Here is a 12,437-nt window from a genome sequence, read left to right on the forward strand (position 1 = left end):
ATGAACTGCATCTTCTCCTAATGAAAAATTGTTCCTTGACTAATAAAAATGCATAATATTAAAATCGAATCCTGTCAAATCTCAAAGACAAATTTCCCTCAGGAAAGAAAACGCTCATGGAACCCCAAGCCTATGGGAGTTATAGGTTTCCTTTCTCTCTACATCAACCCCAATGATAAGTACAGTTTACATGTACACAGGAGTAGCATTGCTTCTCCTTTTTTTCTTACTTTTCTATGGACATGTTTCACAGTTCAACCTTAAAGGGGTTGTAAACCCTCATGGTTTTTCATCTTAATGCATTCTATGCATTAAGGTGAAAAACTTTCTGTGGTGCTGCAGCCCCCTTAAGCCCCCGTTTTACTTACCTGACCCCGATCTTTCGCCGGCCGGGAACGAGCACACCAAGCTCTAGCTGGCGTCTTGTCTTCTGATTGTATAGATTGATAGCAGCGCAGCCATTGGCTCCCGCTGCTGTCCGTCAAATCCAATGATGCAGCGCCGAGTCCTGCATTTTGTGTGAATGGACACAGATGCGGAACTCGGGAGCACGCCCGCATGGGTGTCCACCAAGGAGAGCGCTTCTCCAACTTGGACACTCCATGCAGGGAGGAGCCAGGAGCGCCGCTGAGGGACCCCAGGAGAGGAGGTTTGGGGCCACTCTGTGCAAAACGAACTGCACAGTGGAGGCAAGTATGACGGGTTTGGGTTTTTTTGTTTTTTAAAGATAGGGTTTAAAACCCTTTTAAAATGGAAGTCCACCCAAATAGTTACATTTCTCCCCTGCAATCATTAATGTAAGCTAAGTTCAGTTCTATGTCTCAAAATGAAAAAATCCCTGTTTTTCTACCTTTATTTTGCAGACTCCAGTGCCGTCACATGACTTCAAATCTACTTCCTTCTGAGACTAAAATCAGCCACAGTGGGTGTGGTTAATGAAAGCTAGTGACATCACTTCCTGGGAGGGACACTGTTCCTGCGTAGCCAGTGGGCATATACAGGATGGGAGGAGCTGATCATATGTTCCAGCCTATGATCGGGGGGTGGGGACTGTCCCTGTAGCTGGAAGTGCTCTGGGGTCTCAGCTCACAGTCCACAATGATAATAGTACAGGCAACCACACTAACGCTCTGTTTCCACTAGTGCGACTTATCCTGTGACTTTGGGCATGACAAGTACAGCCCATTGATTTCAAAGGCACCCGTTCCCATCTTTGCGACTTTAAAAATCAATGACGTTGAAAAGGTACCTGCAATGCTTTTATGCAACTTTTAATGCGACTGATCCAGAGAGTGTAAAGATCAAAGCTGCACTCAAAGTCGCATCAAAGTTGCACTCTAAATCATGCAACTTTGTGGTTGCAATAGTGGAAATGTCACTTGTCATGCGACAAGTCGCAGCCCATTGATTTTAATGGTACCCGTTCCCATCAATGCGATTTTGAAAAGGTACCTGCAATGCTTTGATACGACTTTGATCCAGAGAGTGTAAAGTTGTATCAAAGCTGCACTCAAAGTCACATCAAATTCGCACTCTAAATCCAGCAACTCTGGGGTCGCAATAGTGGAAACAGACTAAAAGTTTGTTTCCACTAGTATGAATTGTCATGTGACTTTGGACACAAAGTCGCAGGACAAGTCACAGCCCATTAATTTCAATGGCAACCGTTCCCATCTCTGTGACTTTGAAAAGCAGCGACTTTGAAAAGGCACCTGCAATGCTTTGATGCGACTAATCCAGAGTGTAACGTTGGATCAAAGCTGCACTCAAAGTTGCAAGAAAGTCACACTATAGCCTTAGGCTACGTTTCCACTAGTGCGACTCCAGAGCTGTGCGATTTAAAGTGCGACTTTGAGTGCAGCTTTGATCCTTTAAAGTCTCTGGATCAAAGTCACATCAAAAGTTCCACCAAAGGCACACTGACATTACCCAACACAGCAACAAAAGATTTACATGTTGGGAGATAAGCGGTGACCTACCTTCATCTCCAATGGAGGCCAATAAGAAAAATATTGACATTGTAGATGGCTCAGAAGGGGAAACAGTAGCTGTCAAGGCAAGGATGAGAAAAGTAAAGGAGACCCTTTCGTCCTTGGGCATGAATGTTAAAGAAAATTGCAACCCTCCTGTAATCGCGGTCTTGGGATCTGGGGGTGGACTCCGTGCCATGGTTGGTTTTCTGGGAACGATTTCAAAACTGGCTGAACTCAACCTTTTGGGTACCGTGACCTTCATCAGTGCAATATCTGGATCAACATGGTGTATGTCCTCTCTGTATGCTAAAAGTAACTGGTCAGACTTTTCATACATGAAAGATCTGGAGATTTGGTTATGTGAGCGAATCAAATTGGAAACTGACCGGGAATGGACAAAGCCATGGGAGAAGATAAAAGAGAAATTTCTTGGAGATTCGTACTCTCTGACAGATCTTTGGGCCTATACATTCGTGTTCTTCATCATGAACAGAATTAATGAAGAAAAACTGTCCAATCACAAAGAGATTTGCGATATCGGTGAAGACCCGTATCCCATCTACTCTGCTGTGAGAAAGCATAAAATACTTGAAAACAGATCAGAAGCTTGATTTGAGTTCACTCCACACAAGTCCGGGTTTCCTGCTTATGAATGCTATATAAAGACTGAGCATCTGGGATGTAGGTTTAGAGAAGGACGTTTATTGGAGGAGCTGCCTGAACATGACTTGATTTATCTTCAAGGATTATGGGGCAGTGCACCCAGCGCTGATTGGGTTTGGTTGGCCATTCGTGAAATTCACAAGAAAGTGATGAAAACAGTGACTGGAGTAAAAGATGGAGGTGTGAGATTCTACAAAAGAACCTGGAGTCGGGTTACTAGTATAAAGGAAGCGGTCCCAGAAATATCCTGGACTGAATTTATACGAGTGAAAGATGGATGTGTGCGAATCCTCAAAAGAACCTGGAGTTGGGTTACTACTGGTATAAAGGAAGTGGTCCAAGAAATACCCTGGTCTTTTAGACGAGTAAAAAATGTCTATGTGAGAATCTTCAAAAGAACCTGGAGTTGGGTTACTGGTATAAAGGAAGTGGTCCCAAAAAAATCCTGGTCTGAATTTATACAAGGTGTCTATGAAAATGCTAAAGTGATGAAGAACATTGTATTTTGTTTTGTGATGTGACAATGGGGAACGACAAACAATTTCCTCTATGAATGCAAACATAAAATCCCAGAAGGCAGCGACCTCACTGAGAAAGAGCGCATCTATCTGATTGAAGCTGGTTTGGAAATTAATACTCCGTACCCGTTAGTGTTGCCTCCTCGTCGCAAAGTAGATCTGATTTTATCTTTCGACTTCAGTGCAGGAGATCCATTTGAGACTTTGAAAAGAACAGCTGAATAATGTAAGGATCACCAGATTCCCTTTCCAGTAAATACCAAAGAAAGTTATGAGGACCCTCCAACTAAAAGCTGCTACATCTTTGAAGGAGATAGATATGAGACGCCCGATGTGATGCATTTCCTCTGTTCAACACCCAGACTTGTGGAGAGGCTGAAAATATATACAGACTAAGCAAGAAGTATACTGCACGTGTTCCTTTATATGACACATCTATGATAAATGAATTGCTAGACATAGCAAAGAAAAACGTGGAGAGCAACATGGGGGTGATCCAAGTCAAAATACAACAATGTGTTTGGAGGAGTAACAAGAAGGAGATGTGGAGTAACAAGAGGGAGATGTCCTAGACATAACGGGCAATGTCCGCAACTTTGAATAAAATCTTTAGAGGACCATTAAGACAAACGAATAAAAGTCGTTTTCAAACAAATTTGTCAATGGAATCCTGAGGATTTTGAACATATACATCCTAAATAATTCAGCAAAGTTGTATAAATGAATGTTTGAATGTGACCAAGTACCACTAGATATACTTTTTCTGTATGCAATTGTAAGATGGAGATCTTGGGTTCTGACACTGGTGGTTGGGGTTATCATGCATATCCACCTATTTTTCCTGCAAACTCAGGCAAGGGTCTTTTGGTAAGGGGTTCCAATGTTTATCTAAATGCATTTCAATATTACAAAATCATGTATCTGGTAATAAAATTGATACCTTGATAAAATAAAGAAAAATAAAAAAAGTTGCAACAAAGTAGTACAGGCACCTTTTCAAAGTCGCATAGAAGGGAACGTTTGCCATTGAAATCAATGGGCTGTTACTTGTCATGCAACTTTGTATCCAAAGTCGCATGACAAGTCGCACTAGTGGAAACGAAGACTTAAACTCATTACTCACGTGTAGCTCCCTCAGCTGGGCGTGTGCCACACCATGCACATAGTGCCCATCACAGTGCACCATGCAGAAACAACCACATGGTTGTGCACTGTAGAAAATCTGCAGCACGTTACATTGTAATCTTACAATTTCTAACAGAACATACTTCCAAATCCAATTGTTTTCCTAAGCATTATCTACTACCAACTTCATGTATCTGAATGCAAAAGGCCTTAACAGCGCCCATATAAGCATAAAAGCTCTCTGGAAGGACATTCTGAAATATGGCAGTGACATTATCATATATTATCATAGTATACAGGAATCTCATTTTGCAAAGGATAAAACTCCAAAATGTTCTCACCAAAAATTCCTACACATATTTACACCCAACCAAAAGAAAAAGAAGGGAGTAATAACAACGATTAAAGACTCAGTCTCCTGAGCAGACGTACCTTGAGAGAGCTCTGAGCCTTCGTCCTGACTACCAGCCATTTCCCTGCAGATTACCATCCACATCCTGACCCAAATGGGGGAGACTTTCGGTAGGGACCGGAATGACCAAGGGGTGGGCTGCTAGGGCTCCCGCAAGGCCCATAACACCCCTAAAACAACTCCCAGGGCATGGCATCCTCCTGCCAAGGCAGTCAACATGGCGTCTCAGACAAAGGACAAGGTTCCAGAGCTGAGGGAGCAGACTAACTTTGACACCCTGATGCAAGCCATCACCACTTGCCAGACTACTGAAAATATGCAGCTTGACATCAGCCTGATCCAGAGAGACATGGACTGCTTCCGAAACCGACTGACGGAGCCTGAGCTTCGAGTGGGGGATGTGGAGGACACGCTGCAGAAACACGATGCCTCACTCCACACACTGCAGACCAAGATGAAGACCCTGGAGGCACGTGCGGAGGACGCCAAAAACCGAAATCGCAGGAACAACCTCCGCATCATGGGGCAACCGGAGGGAGTGGAAGGTAACGATCCCACAGCGTTCACATAACACCTGCTGAGGGCTCTCCTCCCGCGAGCCCAATTTTCTGATTTCTTTGTCGTGGAGAGGGCACACAGGATGCCTGCTACCAGGGGAGCCCCAGGAGCTCCTCCACACACCTTTATCCTTAAGCTCCTGAATTTCAGGGATCGCGATTTGGTCTTGAGGGAAGCCAGGAAGATTGACGTACTGTGCCACGAGGGAGCAAAGCTCATTATTATTATTATTATTCAGGATCTATATAGCGCCAACAGTTTACGCAGCGCTTTACAATATAAAAGGGAGATAATACAGTTATAATACAATACAATAGGATTAAGAGGGCCCTGCTCAGAAGAGCTTACAATCTAATAGGGTGGGGCAGGTGGTACAAAAGGTTGTAACTGTGGGGAATGAGCTGGTGGAAGTGGTAGGAGATTAGCTGGAGACGTGATAGCCTTTCCTGAAGAGATGAGTTTTCAATGATTGCCTGAAGGTAGCAAGAGTAGGGGATAGCCGGATAGATGGAGGTAGCGAGTTCCAGAGGATGGGAGAGGCTCTGGAGAAATCCTGGAGATGAGCATGGGAGGAGGAGATGAGAGAGCTTGAAAGCAGGAGGTCTTGAGAAGAGCGGAGAGGTCGATTTGGGTGATATTTGGAGACAAGATTAGTGATGTAGCTTGGGGCAGAGTTGTGAATGGCTTTGTATGTTGTGGTTAGAATTTTGAATTTAATTCGCTGGGTGATTGGGAGCCAGTGTAGGGATTGAAGTAGAGGGTTGGCAGACACTGAGCGGTTGGTAAGGTGGATAAGTCTGGCAGCAGCATTCATGATAGACTGAAGAGGGGATAGCCTATGGAGAGGTAAGCCAATGAGAAGGGAGTTGCAATAGTCAAGGCGAGAGATAACAAGGGAGTGAATGAGGAGCTTGGTGGTTTCATTTGTTTAAAAAGGGCGAATTTTAGAGATGTTATGGAGGTGAATTCTACAAACTTTTGGCAGCGATTGGATTTGAGGCTGAAATGACAAGTCAGTCTAGGATTAAACCTAGTACCCTGGCGTGAGGGGAGGGACTGATGGTTGCATTGTTGATTTTGATGGAAAAGTCATGGAGGGGGGCACGGGCAGGGGGGAATATTAATAGTTCAGTTTTAGAGAGATTTAGTTTAAGGAAGTGGTGCGACATCCATGCTGATATGTCAGTTAGTAAGTTAGAAATGCGAGAGGAGACTGAAGGAGTGAGGTGAGGAGTAGACAGATAGATTTGGGTGTCATCAGCATATAAGTGGTATTGGAAGCCGTGGGCAGTTATTAAGTGACCAAGGGAGGAGGTGTAGATAGAGAAGAGAAGGGGTCCAAGAACCGAGCCTTGGGGGACCCCCACAGAAAGGGGCAATGGAGAGGAGCAGACAGAGTTGTAGGTGGCACTGAAGGAGCGCTGTGATAAATAGTCAGAGAACCAGGATAGAGCAGAATCTCGGAGGCCAAGGGAATGTAGTTTATTGAGAAGGAGCAGGTGGTCAACAGTATCAAAGGCCGCAGAGAGGTCAAGTAGTAGGTGTATGGAGTACTGGCTGTTGGTTTATGCAGTTAGTAAATCGTTAGTGAGTTTTAGTAAGGCAGTTTCCGTGGAGTGCTGCAAGCGAAAGCCAGACTGTAAGGGGTCAAGAAGGTTATTTTCATTGAGGTAGGAGCTAAGACGGTTGTAGACTAAGCGTTCTAGAAGTTTAGAGGTGAATGGGAGCAATGAGATGGGTCTTAAGTTGTTCAGGTCGGTAGGGTCCAGTGAGGGCTTTTTAAGAATGGGAGTGATCTGCACATGTTTTAGAGGGAAGGGGAAAATGCCACTAGAGAGGGAGGGATTGAAGATTTGGGTGAGGGAGCATAGGATAGAAGAAGAGGGTGACCGTAGTAGTTGTGAGGGAACAGGATCCAAGGGACAATTGGTTAGGTGGGCATCTGAGAAAATTTTTGTAACCTCTTCCGTAGTAGCCAATTTAAAAGAGGAGAGTGTTGAATGTGCTGCTAGGCAAGGTATGTTGCTCGGTCAACGCGCAAAAGCTGCGGAGATCCTTTGACCATGTGAATCTCAACCTTGGCAAAATGAAGATCAAATACAGCATGCTATTCCCCGCCCGACTGAGAGTCCAGGATGGGGAGACGGTACATTTCTTTACCTCCCCTGAAGACGCGTCCCGCTGGCTAGAGACACTGCCAAGAGGATGACCCTGACGGTAGGATTGCCCCCTCTTGCTATGATTCTACCTCTCTCACTCCCATACTGCACAGTTTGCAAAGTCTCCCTTATCTACCCGACTTTGAACACCAGCGGCCCTCGGCCCTGAACCCTGCCCTGGAACTTTTACTGTGAGTATGCAGCAGTACTGATTGGGGACCTACATGCAGCACCGTGTCGGAGTAACCTCCCCGCTCCTGAATATGTTAATGAGAGGTGGGGATGCAGTTTCATGTTAGCAACAAGTTTAAGTGTTATGCCCCCGGAGCACTCCGGGTGAACCATAGTTCTGCAGGGATCGTTTATCCTGTTTTTCCCACAACTGGAGACTGAGTACAAACTGACGCTCTGGTGTTCCACGTTCACGTGCCTCATGGGCAGTTGCCATGAATCCTTCTGGGAGGAAGGCATCCCGAAGTTTGGGGGGGTGATGCCGGTTGGGGAGGGGGGGGGGGGGGACACTACCTGAGTAGGTATTCATACTCCATGTTTTTTTTATTGTTCTTTTTGTTCTTTTTTTTCCTTTTTTCTGTCTGATTTTAAAGCGTGTAGTACTGATTTCCCTCCACTAGAAGGAGTAGGTAATCTATATAACCATGCTTGTGTGAGAATGAGTATTGCAATGTCTACCGAAATGCTGATGTGGGTATATATGGTAGTGAAACATAAATAGATAAAAAAAAACAGCGCTCGCAAAAAAAAAATTATTAATATAACCTAACGTGTTGCAGCTGCTGGATACGAGTGCTACGACTTTGATTATAAATAAAACAAAAAAACCTGCACTGGCAACTCACCATAAAAAAAAAATATATATATATATAAAGAATAATAAATAATAAGATATAAAAAGCAAACAGAATTGAATATGTACAAAATGATGTAGACTGTGTAAGATTGGCAAAAATGCCACTAGGAGCTGTGCGACTAAAAAACAATTGAATGTCGCTACACTGGTGCAATTGATAAGAAATGTGACAGATAAACTGACATTTGTGACCACAAATACAAGTGTATAAACCTCTTATTAGATAAATACCAAATGATATGTGAAAACAGAGTGTAGAGATTAAATCATAACTTTCTATTAACGGAGAGTCCTTTACATCAAGGTATTCCTTCACAAAATCAGTCAATAGACTTCAAGCTTTTCCATCCACAGACTAGGTTTGGGCATGGAGATAGGCTAGTGCTGGTAATAATTATGAAGAGACCTTGGGAACCACGGACCTCACGTTCCACCCGAAAATAAAGAAGAAAGCATATAGTGTAAAACCTATGACACCGTGAGATCACCTGCGCATAACAGCGCTACTCACGGAACCGATGTGCAGAGCAGGCATTCAGATATCCAGTCGGTGTTCGCTGCTATACGGCGTGCGTTCCACCGACTCCAGGAAGTGATGTCACTGGTTCTCAGGCGTAAGCCGGATGTTGCGTCGACACGTTTCGCCCCTCCCCCCAGGGCGTCTTTGATAACGCCCTGGGGGAGGGGCGAAACGCGTCGACGCAACATCCGGCTTACGCCTGAGAACCTGAGAACCAGTGACATCACTTCCTGGAGTCGGTGGAACGCATGCCGTATAGCAGCGAACACCGACTGGATATTTGAATGCCTGCTCTGCACATCGGTTCCGTGAGTAGCGCTGTTATGCGCAGGTGATCTCACGGTGTCATAGGTTTTACACTATATGCTTTCTTCTTTATTTTCGGGTGGAACGTGAGGTCCGTGGTTCCCAAGGTCTCTTCATAATTATTACCAGCACTAGCCTATCTCCATGCCCAAACCTAGTCTGTGGATGGAAAAGCTTGAAGTCTATTGACTGATTTTGTGAAGGAATACCTTGATGTAAAGGACTCTCCGTTAATAGAAAGTTATGATTTAATCTCTACACTCTGTTTTCACATATCATTTGGTATTTATCTAATAAGAGGTTTATACACTTGTATTTGTGGTCACAAATGTCAGTTTATCTGTCACATTTCTTATCAATTGCACCAGTGTAGCGACATTCAATTGTTTTTTAGTCGCACAGCTCCTAGTGGCATTTTTGCCAGTCTTACACAGTCTACATCATTTTGTGCATATTCAATTCTATTTGCTTTTTATATCTTATTTATTATTCTTTATATATATTTTTTTTTTTATGGTGAGTTGCCAGCGCAGGTTTTTTTGTTTTATTTATACATGGTAGTGAGGCTAATCCAGTGCCCCCAGGTTTCCCCTAAACTAAGCTGATGTCTCCCCTCAATGTCTTGTCTTGGAATGTTCGTGGCTTGAACTCCAAGATCAAAAGATCCAATGTATTTAAAGTGGATGTAAACCCGAAAAAAAAAAAAAATTGATGTCATAATGTAGAGTATAAGATTTCCTATCATTTGAGCCCAGTCTTGCCACACAGAATTAATCCAGCTCTGAGCAATCCTCTTTTATTGTTCAGTGAGATAAATCTTGACAGAGAAAAACTGTCAAATCCTCCCCCTTGTTGTGAGTGACAGGTGATTTACATCTCGTGCACTAGCCCAAGACATGCATTATTTTTTAATTCCCACCCCACTCCTTTCTTCAGCAGCTCTGCAAGGATTGGCTGTTCCACACCTCAGCATGATTTGGCATGCTGAAGTCATGTGGTTACTTTCCTGTCTTTTCACTGGATGTTAGAGATCATAGCAGAAGATCAGTATAAGAAATACACAGGAGAGTATGCATATTGACAAGGGGAGTGTAGAGGTGGGCGGGGAGTCTACTGACATCACCACTCCACCCACCGAGCTCCAGACAGACCCACCCACAGAATCTGCAGTTTTTCGGCTCTCATAACAGAGGGGAGACATTAGACAGGTAAAGATACATGCAGGAGGCATGTATATCCTTATAGGTAACCCCAATGGCAGTAGTTTAGAAAGGATGACATTGGGTTTACATCCACTTTAACTACATTTAAAAAGTACAGCACCCACATATGTATATTGCAGGAGACGCATCTAACAGAGAGCAGGATAATGGCTCATAAAAAGCCCTGGGTGGGCTCCTATTACCATTCCACATTCTTCTCCTACTCTAGAGGAGTCAGTATCCTGGTCCATAAATCTCTTCTCTCTACATTCCTGGATTTACATTTAGATCCAGAGGGGAGATATGTTGCTCTCCATGCAATGTATGATAGGCTTGAGATGTTCATTGTGGGGATATGCATTCCCCTCCTGCCACCATCAATATCCTCCATAAACTAACCCCAGTATTGGCCCACTATCCAACAGCCGCTGTTTTACTAGCGGGGGATTTTAATATGCAAATCCTAGCTTAGATAAGTTTAACCCTGGCTTAGCCTCTGACCTCCCACTGTGTGGAGGTGGCGATACCCTAGTGAAAAGCAATATACTTGTCACTCGGCCACCTATGCTTCCTTCTCCAGGATAGACTTGTTCTATGCCAGTGGCCCCCTGCTCCCCCGGACCCAGGAGGTTAAAATCTTGCCTCGCGGTATCTCGGATCACGCTCCCCTGCTGCTGAAACTTGGCGCTAGCCTATGGCGACTCTCGGGTTTCTGGGTAGCAGATAAACGCGTCGCTCCTGAGATTGCGGGAGAAATGAGCATCTACTGGCCACACAACAGGGGGACGGCTCCCCCGCCGATGGTGTGGGATGCCTATGAGGCCTACACACGCGGACAATATCGCATGCTTATCAATAAGGTTAGGAAATACACCGGGCTTGCATTGGAGGAAGCAGAAAGACAGGCTCAGACCCTGGAAGCTAGTTATGTGACCAATAAAGATGCAGGGACCTATGCAGCTATGCAATCACGGTACAAAGAAATTTTCAGTACTAAGAGCTACCTCGACTAGGAAGCTCCTGTTGTCACACTCGCAAAGGATTTTAGAACAAGGGGAAAGATTAGGCAGGCTATTGGCATGGCTGGCTAGGGAACGCGCCAACACAGCTCACATTGCTAACAATAAAGATGACCAGGGAGACCTACAGTCTGACCCACTACTGATCAACGCTAGATTTGCACAATATTACAAACAACTTTACATGTCCAGAGCACATTTTACACCAGCTACCCTGCAGGAACTTCTAGCCCAAATAGAGTTCCCAACTCTCTCGGAAGAGAAACGCACTAGATTAGATGACCCAATATCATCAAAGAGGTACAGATAGCAGTTGCTTCAATCCAACCTGCAAAGACCCAGGGCCCTGACGGATTACCGGCGGAATTCTATAAGGCTAATAGTTAACTCATCATCCCCCAGTTTCATGAGCTACTCTTGACTATGCTGGAGGAGGATTGCCTCCCACCATCTATGTCAGAAGCAGTGATAGAGGTAATCCCGAAGTCCAACAAAGACCCCGAGCTTTGTGCTTCCTACCGCCCAATCTCGCTTCTCAACGTAGATGCCAAAATAATTACAAAGATTCTGGCGAACCTACTCAACTCGGTTATCCTCTCCCTGGTTCAAGGAGACCAAATGGGCTTCATGCCAGGCAAGGGTACAGACATCAATCCGCGTTGTCTATACACAAATATATCCCATGCAAAGGCTACAGGGTCTCAGGGTGTCGTGGCCTCTCTGGATGCCAAGACGGCTTTCGACTCGGTTGAGTGGGGGTCCTTGAGAAGTTTAACTTTGGTCCTAAATTTATTTCCTGGATACAACTGATGTACAAAAACCCCTCAGCTAGAGTCAGAACAAATGGTACCCTTTCACCCCCCATCTACACAGAGGTACTAGTCAGGGCTGCCTGCTGTCCCCAGGACTATTTGCCCTGGCCATCGAACCACTAGCTCTCCTAATAAGATCTTCTGAGGCGACGGGAGGGATAGCGGTGGGCCCGCTGACGGAGAAGCTCACCTTGTACACGGATGACGCCCTCCTCCATCTCCCAGGCGCCTCCACCTTCCTTGAGGCGGCCCTGCGGGTGATTGACCTGTATGGGTCCTTCTCAGGGGTCCGCATTAACTGG

General features: G+C 44.9%; 1 protein-coding gene and 1 pseudogene across 9 annotated transcripts in view; one reads left to right on the forward strand and one right to left on the reverse strand.

Moving 5' to 3' along the window:
- The window catches only part of SFT2D1 (SFT2 domain containing 1), a 790,079-nt gene that overhangs the window by 681,826 nt on the left and 95,816 nt on the right, over window positions 1-12,437 (reverse strand). The window lies entirely within an intron of this gene.
- LOC141140428 (cytosolic phospholipase A2 gamma-like) lies at window positions 1,941-3,754 on the forward strand (annotated as a pseudogene).

This window comes from Aquarana catesbeiana, linkage group LG04 (assembly GCF_042186555.1).
Source record: "Aquarana catesbeiana isolate 2022-GZ linkage group LG04, ASM4218655v1, whole genome shotgun sequence".
NCBI lineage: Eukaryota > Metazoa > Chordata > Amphibia > Anura > Ranidae > Aquarana > Aquarana catesbeiana.